The sequence below is a fragment of the Glycine max genome, chromosome 18, assembly GCF_000004515.6.
Source record: "Glycine max cultivar Williams 82 chromosome 18, Glycine_max_v4.0, whole genome shotgun sequence".
NCBI classification, from domain to species: domain Eukaryota; kingdom Viridiplantae; phylum Streptophyta; class Magnoliopsida; order Fabales; family Fabaceae; genus Glycine; species Glycine max.
Window position 1 is genome coordinate 42,579,423 of NC_038254.2, and position 7,868 is coordinate 42,587,290.

The window sequence follows — 7,868 nt, forward strand, 5'->3', positions numbered from 1 at the left end:
ACCATAAACCTTACCCTCGGAAGCAAAAAAAAAGAAGGAAAGGAAATTTCCAATCAAAGAGAAAGCAAAAAAAGGAAGGAAAGGAAATTCCCAATCAAAGAGAAAGCAAAAAAGGAAGGAAAGGAAATTCCCAATCAAAGAGAAAGCAAAAAAGAAAAGAAAGGAAATTCCCAATCAAAGAGTGGGAGAAAGAAAAAAGAAAAGAAAGAAAATTCCCAACCAAAGAATGGGAGAAAGTAAAAAAGAAGGAAGCTCCTGGTCAAAGAAACCAGAAGAAATGTGCAAAGAGGTCTTTGGACCAGACAATATCTGGGAGAAAGTAAAAAAGAAGGAAGCTCCTGGTCAAAGAAACCAGAAGAAATGTGCAGAGAGGTCTTTGGACCAGACAATATCTGAACAGTACAGAATTGTCACCAAATGAACAAGAAGAAGGAAAGGAAACCACGACCTAAAATGGTCTTCTCCCTTTGATTACCAACCAAAATCCCGTGCGCTAGCGACTTTTTTTTTTTTTTTTTTTTTTTTTTTTTCTCGCCCCGCACAAAAAGAAAAAGCCAGAAAAATCAAAAGCCAAAAACACACAAAAGCCGAAAAAAAGAAACCACCAAAAGAACCCATTCCCAAGGGAAGCCCTATTGATCCATGATCACGCGTGTAATTTTTGATTTGATAGGAAATAATTTGCAAAGTCAAGTCATGACATATCTATGGTTCGGAATTAGGATGAAACACTTACCTGTGCGAGATTGATACACTTTGAGTGGATTTCTTCTATTTTTGTCGAACCCAGTGTTTCCTCTAAATGATCATTTAGAAACGAAATGCTAACATCCAAAATCTCATTTATGGTTATGGGAGATTTCATCAGCAGACTCTCCTTCCCCGGTAGACGCATTATTTTTCACTCAAAAAAAGCATATGCTGCTCTAAATCAGTTGGAATATTTGTTTCTTTGCTAAAGCATGTTTGCATTTTAGTGGAGAAAACACCGAGACTTTTTCAAGTCTCACAAGTTATCCAGAACTACGTAGGTCTGAGTTCCTCATTGGAGGATACGTAGGAGCAAGAGCCTCGCTTTTGTCGACCACACCGCCTTTTGTTGCCATGACCCAAGAGCTGGTAGCCCGCGGAGACACCTTACGGTTATCCGCACCTCGTCATTCAGTGACCCCAAGTGTGATTGATGAGCAGAGGCCAATGTGGTCATCTGCGCCTTTTCCGGAGATGTCAGCATTTTCCGATGGAGACTTTTCAAGTCTCACAAGTTATCCAGAACTACGTAGGTCTGAGTTCCTCATTGGAGGATACGTAGGAGCAAGAGCCTTGCTTTTGTCGGCCGCCCCATAATCTTTGTCATACTGACCCTGAGGTCATGTGACGTGCACCCTTGTATCATCCAGAGGCGGCGGGCCCGATGATACGCGGAGATACCTTACGGTTATCCGCACCCTTTTGTCATCCAGAGGCGGCGGGCCCGATGACAAGCAGAGACCAAGTTTGGTCATTCTGCACCCTGGTATCATCCAGAGGCGGGGGGCCCGATGATACGCGGAGATACCTTACGGTTATCCGCACCCTTTTGTCATCCAGAGGCGGCGGGCCCGATGACAAGCAGAGACCAAATTTGGTCATTCTGCACCCTTGTATCATCCAGAGGCGGCGGGCCCGATGATACGCGGAGATACCTTACGGTTATCCGCACCCTTTTGTCATCCAGAGGCGGCGGGCCCGACGATACGCGGAGATACCTTACGGTTATCCGCACCCTTTTGTCATCCAGAGGCGGCGGGCCCGACGATACGCGGAGATACCTTACGGTTATCCGCACCCTTTTGTCATCCAGAGGCGGCGGGCCCGATGACAAGCAGAGACCAAGTTTGGTCATTCTGCACCCTTGTATCATCCAGAGGCGGCGGGCCCGATGATACGCGGAGATACCTTACGGTTATCCGCACCCTTTTTGTCATCCAGAGGCGGCGGGCCCGATGACAAGCAGAGACCAAGTTTGGTCATTCTGCACCCTTGTATCATCCAGAGGCGGCGGGCCCGATGATACGCGGAAATACCCGAGTGGTTATCCGTATAAACATTCTTTTGCTATCTGTAAGACAGAACGCTTGATAGCATGCAAAGGCTGACATAGTCTTCTGCACCTTTTGTTCCTCCGGGAACAACAAGTCATTTACATGCGGAAATTTCATGGTCACCCGCGACTCTCGTCAACCGAGAGGAGCGAAATTAGTGTCATACACTAATTTTCGTCCGGGTACCTTTGCTTGATGACATGCGACCTTTCTTTGGTCCTTGTGAGGTGCTTGGCACCCATCGTTAGGCAATTTGTGAAAATCCGGGAACTACAATTCATGGTCACCCGCGACTCTCGTCAACCGAGAGGAGCGAAATTAGTGTCATACACTAATTTTCGTCCGGGTACCTTTGCTTGATGACATGCGACCTTTCTTTGGTCCTTGTGAGGTGCTTGGCACCCATCGTTAGGCAATTTGTGAAAATCCGGGAACGACAAGTCATGGTCACCCGCGACTCTCGTCAACCGAGAGGAGCGAAATTAGTGTCATACACTAATTTTCATCCGGGTACCTTTGCTTGATGACATGCGACCTTTCTTTGGTCCTTGTGAGGTGCTTGGCACCCATCATTAGGCAATTTGTGAAAATCCGGGAACAACAAGTCATTTGCATGTGGAGATTTTATGGTCACCCGCGACTCTCGTCAAATCGAGAGGAACGAAATTAGTGTCTTATCTTTACTTTCCTTTTATCTCCAATAAAAGACAAGTAAAGAGGGGCAACTGTCATACCCTAATTTCGTCCGGGGACCTTTGCTCGATGACGTGCGACCATTCTTTGGTCCTTGTGAGGTGCTTGGCACCCATCATTAGGCAATTTGTGAAATTCCAAGACATGCCGAAAAACCAAAAAAATATTGATGCACAATCCGTAAGTTTCCGTGACACACCGGAAATCAAATGGAAGCATCGTTGCATAATTAAGTGAGGTTCCGTAACATTCCGTAAGTCAAAAAGGGGATGATTATGTAATCCGCAAGGTTCCGTAACATTACGGAAAGAAAACAAGTATCGTTACGAAATTCGTAAGTTTCCGTAACTTTACGAAAAAAGAATCACCAAAAAACAGCAGAGGGGGTGTACTTAGTAAAAATGGGGGTGCAAATAGCACCCAGGCCCACTTGGGCCCTCCAGAAGATTCCTCCAGAAGGCGGTTGCTTCTGGAGGAAGCAACCCTGCTCGCCTGGGCGAGCTGAGCTCGCCTGGGCGAGCTGGGCGGCAACCACCTCCCCTATTTTGCTATAAATAGGGGAGGAAGGCAAGAAGAAAAGGGGCAGCCCCTTAGGCACTTCTCTCTCTTTCGAATTTGCTTGAAAAAATTGTTTCCGTGAAGAAAATCTAAGCCGAGGCGCTTCCGAAACGTTTCCGTAACGTTTTCCGTGAGGAATTTCGCAAAGATTTCAACCGTTCTTCGACGTTCTTCATTCGTTCTTCATCATTCTTCGATCTTCAACGGGTAAGTACCTCGAACCAAGCTTTTCGATTCATTCTATGTGCCCGTGGTGGTCCACATTGTGTTTCGTGCATTTTTATTCTCGTTTTGTTTACTTTTTATACCCCCTGTTGACGTGCTTAAGCCATTTTGCTTAAGTCATTTCTCGCTTAACTTAAAAATAAAATAAATTTCCACCGAACGTTTGAATTGTATTATCCATTAACTTCGGTTAAAATAAATTCCGACCGTTCGGTCGTGCCGTAACCACGTTGGAAATCAAAAAAGGGTAAAAAATAATATAATAATCAAAAAATATCTTTTTAGTAAAATAAAGCGGAAAATCAATCGGACGTTTTCTCTTTGGGATTTCTCATTCTTAATCGAAATGATTAATAACTAAAGTGAAACTAAGGCTAAAATCAACTCGCCTAGTCAAGCTCGTCCACAAAAATAGGCTTTTGAAGTTTGTCATTTCATTTCCTCACTAAGTAAAATGGATCATTTTTAAGGTCCAACGCCTTAAAATGATCACCTCTTAAAGTAAAAAAGAATCACTTGATAAAAAAAGAACTACGTAGGTCTGATTTTCTCATCCCAAATTGAGGAATACGTAGGAGCAAAGGGAAACACCCTTGTCGACCACAAAAAAAGAAAAAAATATAAAAAGGGTATAAAGGATATAAGAACATAAAAGGAACATAAAAATCAAAGTCATGTTTGCACATCCGATTAAAGGCTGCCGTCCCTTGGGACGGGCGTGTGGGGTGCTAATACCTTCCCCGTGCGTAAATACAACTCCCGAACCTTTCACTTAAAAATTCGTAGATCGCGTCTTTTCCGGTTTTTCCGACGTTTTCCTCAAATAAACGTTGGTGGCGACTCCGCGCGTATTCCTTTCGTGGAACACGCATCCCGCGAGTCACGCGTCGCCCTCCCGCCGAAGGGTAGGTTGCGACAATTGTAATGATAACTTTCAATAATGTTTAATTTCTACAGGATGTGCGAAAGAAGGCACAAGCCATCTAGAAACAAAACACTGCCCCTCACGTATTGTCTCGTGGGGGTTATGAATATTTAGAAAAAAATGTTGATGGATGAGAAGAGAAAGAAAAAACTGGATGAAGTTGCTCAATCCGGAAGCACGAACACTGTGATTGATCCTCTATCTCCAATCAGATGACACGTGAAGTGGAAGATGACCCGCACCAAGAAAACTAGGAAAATGACGTCTGAGGCAACAAAGGAAATTGTTGAGAAGACTGTAAGTCACTTTCAATTATTAATTGCAATTATTTATGTTTATTGTGTGATTGAGTAAACCAATAAATGTGGTCTTTATAGGATTCGTTGAAGGAGCAGTCCTCACAGGGTTCCTTTGTCGCCCATGGACGTCAGGATGTACTGACTGCTTCCATTGGGCGACCAGAACACCCTGGTCATGTGTGTGCTGCTGGAGCCGGTGTCACGATCAAGTAATATTTTGGACCAGCTCCAAGGACCTCTCGCACGTCTTCCTCCATGGCTCCTGAAGACCTAGAGCAGCTGACACAACAAATTAGGGACTAGTTGGAGGAGTCGATCACAGAAAAAGTAACTCGACAACTAATGTTATCCTTCAACTAGATGCAGTCCCAATTTCAGTCGCAGATGCAATCACAGGGACTCACAGTGCCTCCTGAGCCTGAGGTTGGTCCTTCAGCTGCTCGTGTTAGTACAAAGGAGAGTTGGGTTGATCCCTCAGGGAACGATCCAGACACGGGTGACTCAGACAAATGTGGGTTATACATCGAAGAAAATCCTCCCCGCTTGGTTGCCCTAGGAAGACTTTCTGAGGGATCCACAACCGTTCACAACATTCCTTTGCTACATGATCAAGTGAAGGTTGGTGTTGAGGAGGTTAGAGATACAGATGCTCCCATTCCTGTACCCACTAAAGAGGTTAAGTTAGTGGGGCAGACACTTTTCTTGCTTGGTCGACATATCTTGTCAAGCGTTTATCAGAATAGGTATTTCAGTGACATTAAATGCTTCTTTTTTCAATTAAAGTGTTCACTATAATTAAATTATGTTAATTAACTATGTTGGATAAACAGGGAGCTATGGGACTGGGGAAACTTATAGATAGGGTGGATCATAAAGTCGATGATCCCTTATATCTGATGACATTGACCATCCCATAGCTTTTTCTGAAGCCATTGCAGGTTATGTGGTATGGTACCGTGTTTGGGGTGTTTAATGAGAACTTCCCCTTGTACATAAAGCATGAAGATTTGGTTGAAATAGCACACGGTGGTCAATGTCTCAGCATCTCTGTTATACAGTTGTGGATTATGTAAGTCAGTTTACATTATTATTTATTACCTAACTTATTGTTTTAAAATCATACATAATTTACTTTATGTTAACAACAATGGGCATATGACTGAGACAAGCATGCGAGAGGGGAATGCCGATGTGTATGGATTCCTCGAGCCACAGTCCATCCAGAGATCGAGGCAATCACAATTTGAATCAGAAAGTTACATTAAGAATTGGATGCAGAATTCTAAACGGGATGTGTACTTAGGATCCTACTTGAATGGGTAAGTTAAACTGAAAAAATGAATTTAAATAATGTATAATACTATAATAACCTATATTGGTCTCCACTGCAGTGCACATTAGCAAATGGTCGTCATTTTGCCTAAGGAAAATGTTGTTATCTGGTTTTGTTCGTTGCATAATAGGCCAGACAACTACCTCAACGGAATAATTAATAGGTTAGTGTTGTTTTTCAATACATTTGCATTAGTATTAGTCGGGAACATCAATATTTTAATTGTACAATAAGCATCCATGTTTGTATTCAGCAGTGCTTTGAAAGGACTTGACAATACTCCACAAAGTAAATCCAAGGCTGCTGCTAGATGGATTGTTGTCAAAGTAAGTCATTTAAACAATGCTTCTACTTATATTTTAATGTTGTGTAGACTAATTTGTACTTAACATTGAATATCTAAATTTCATAATGTATTTAGTGTAATAGACAAAAAGGAAGCACTGAGTGTGGGTATTACGTCATGCACTTGATGTCAACCATAATCTTAGGAAGTTTCAAGAATAATTGGGAAACAATAATTGTTTAATTCAAACAAATTTCATTTTGTTATGATTGATATTATATTATTAACTTATGTTTTATTATATCATGCAGTATTTCAATGATGCTAGACCATTGGAACAAGAGAGATTAAAGGCGCTTCACATCCAATGGGCAAAGTATTATTTGAAAGTTAAAAATGAAACCTAGGATGTTTAGGCAATTTTGTAATTGTAGTTTACTTACTTTACATTTTTTACAATTCATGTCTCCTTAACATTAAATATTCTTTTAATTCATAGTAATTAATACATTTCTCATGGAATTTTGGGTAAAAATTGTTTCAAAATAGAATGAAAATTATATGTTGTGTGGTCTGCTTTTAAAATTTGCAGACAACATATTAAAAAAAAATCCTAAAAACAACATCAGTTTTTTTTAAAAGAAGAATCGGTAACAATTCCAGAACCGATTCATACAGTTGCTTTTGATAAAGCAAATTTGGAACCTCTACAAGATATTGTTATTGAGTCTTCCACTCAAGATAATCTAGTTGTTCATGAAGAACAAACTCAAGATCCGCAAGAACCTATGCTTCATGTGCCAATACTTTTGCGAAGATCTACAAGAGAAAGGAGAAGTGCTATTCCAGATGATTATGTGGTATTTCTCCAGGAACATGAGGAAAATAATGGTATGATGGAAGATGACCCAGTCAACTTCCATCAAGCCATGCAAGATTCCAACTCAGAAAAGTGGATCGAAGCAATGAATGAGAAGTATAAGTCCATGCAAGACAACAAGGTTTGGGAACTAGTCCCATTACCAGAAGGTGTGAGACCCATTGGGTGCAAATGGATATTTAAGACCAAGTGGGATTCCAAAGGTAATGTGGAAAGGTATAAGGCTCGTCTTGTGGCAAAGGGCTATACCCAAAAGAAAGGGATATACTTTAAAGAGACTTTCTCTCCAGTTTCATAGAAAGACTCTTTTAGGACAATCATGGCTCTTGTTGCACATTATGATTTGGAGCTTCATCAAATAGATGTCAAGACGGCATTTCTTAATGACAACATTGATGAGACAATTTATATCGTGCAACCAAAATCCTTTGTGTTAGGAGACCCAAAGAATATGGTTTGCAAACTGACAAAATCCATTTACAGGCTAAAACGGGCATCTTGTCAATGGTACCTCAAATTTCATCAAGTAATTCTCTCATTTGGTTTTGAGATGAATCTTGTTGATGATTGTGTGTATCACAAATT

At 41.4% G+C, this 7,868-nt stretch overlaps 1 pseudogene; it reads left to right on the plus strand.

Moving 5' to 3' along the window:
- The first annotated feature begins 5,939 nt into the window (after window positions 1-5,939).
- Window positions 5,940-7,581, plus strand: LOC106797002 (uncharacterized mitochondrial protein AtMg00820-like; annotated as a pseudogene).
- Window positions 7,582-7,868: the final 287 nt, after the last annotated feature.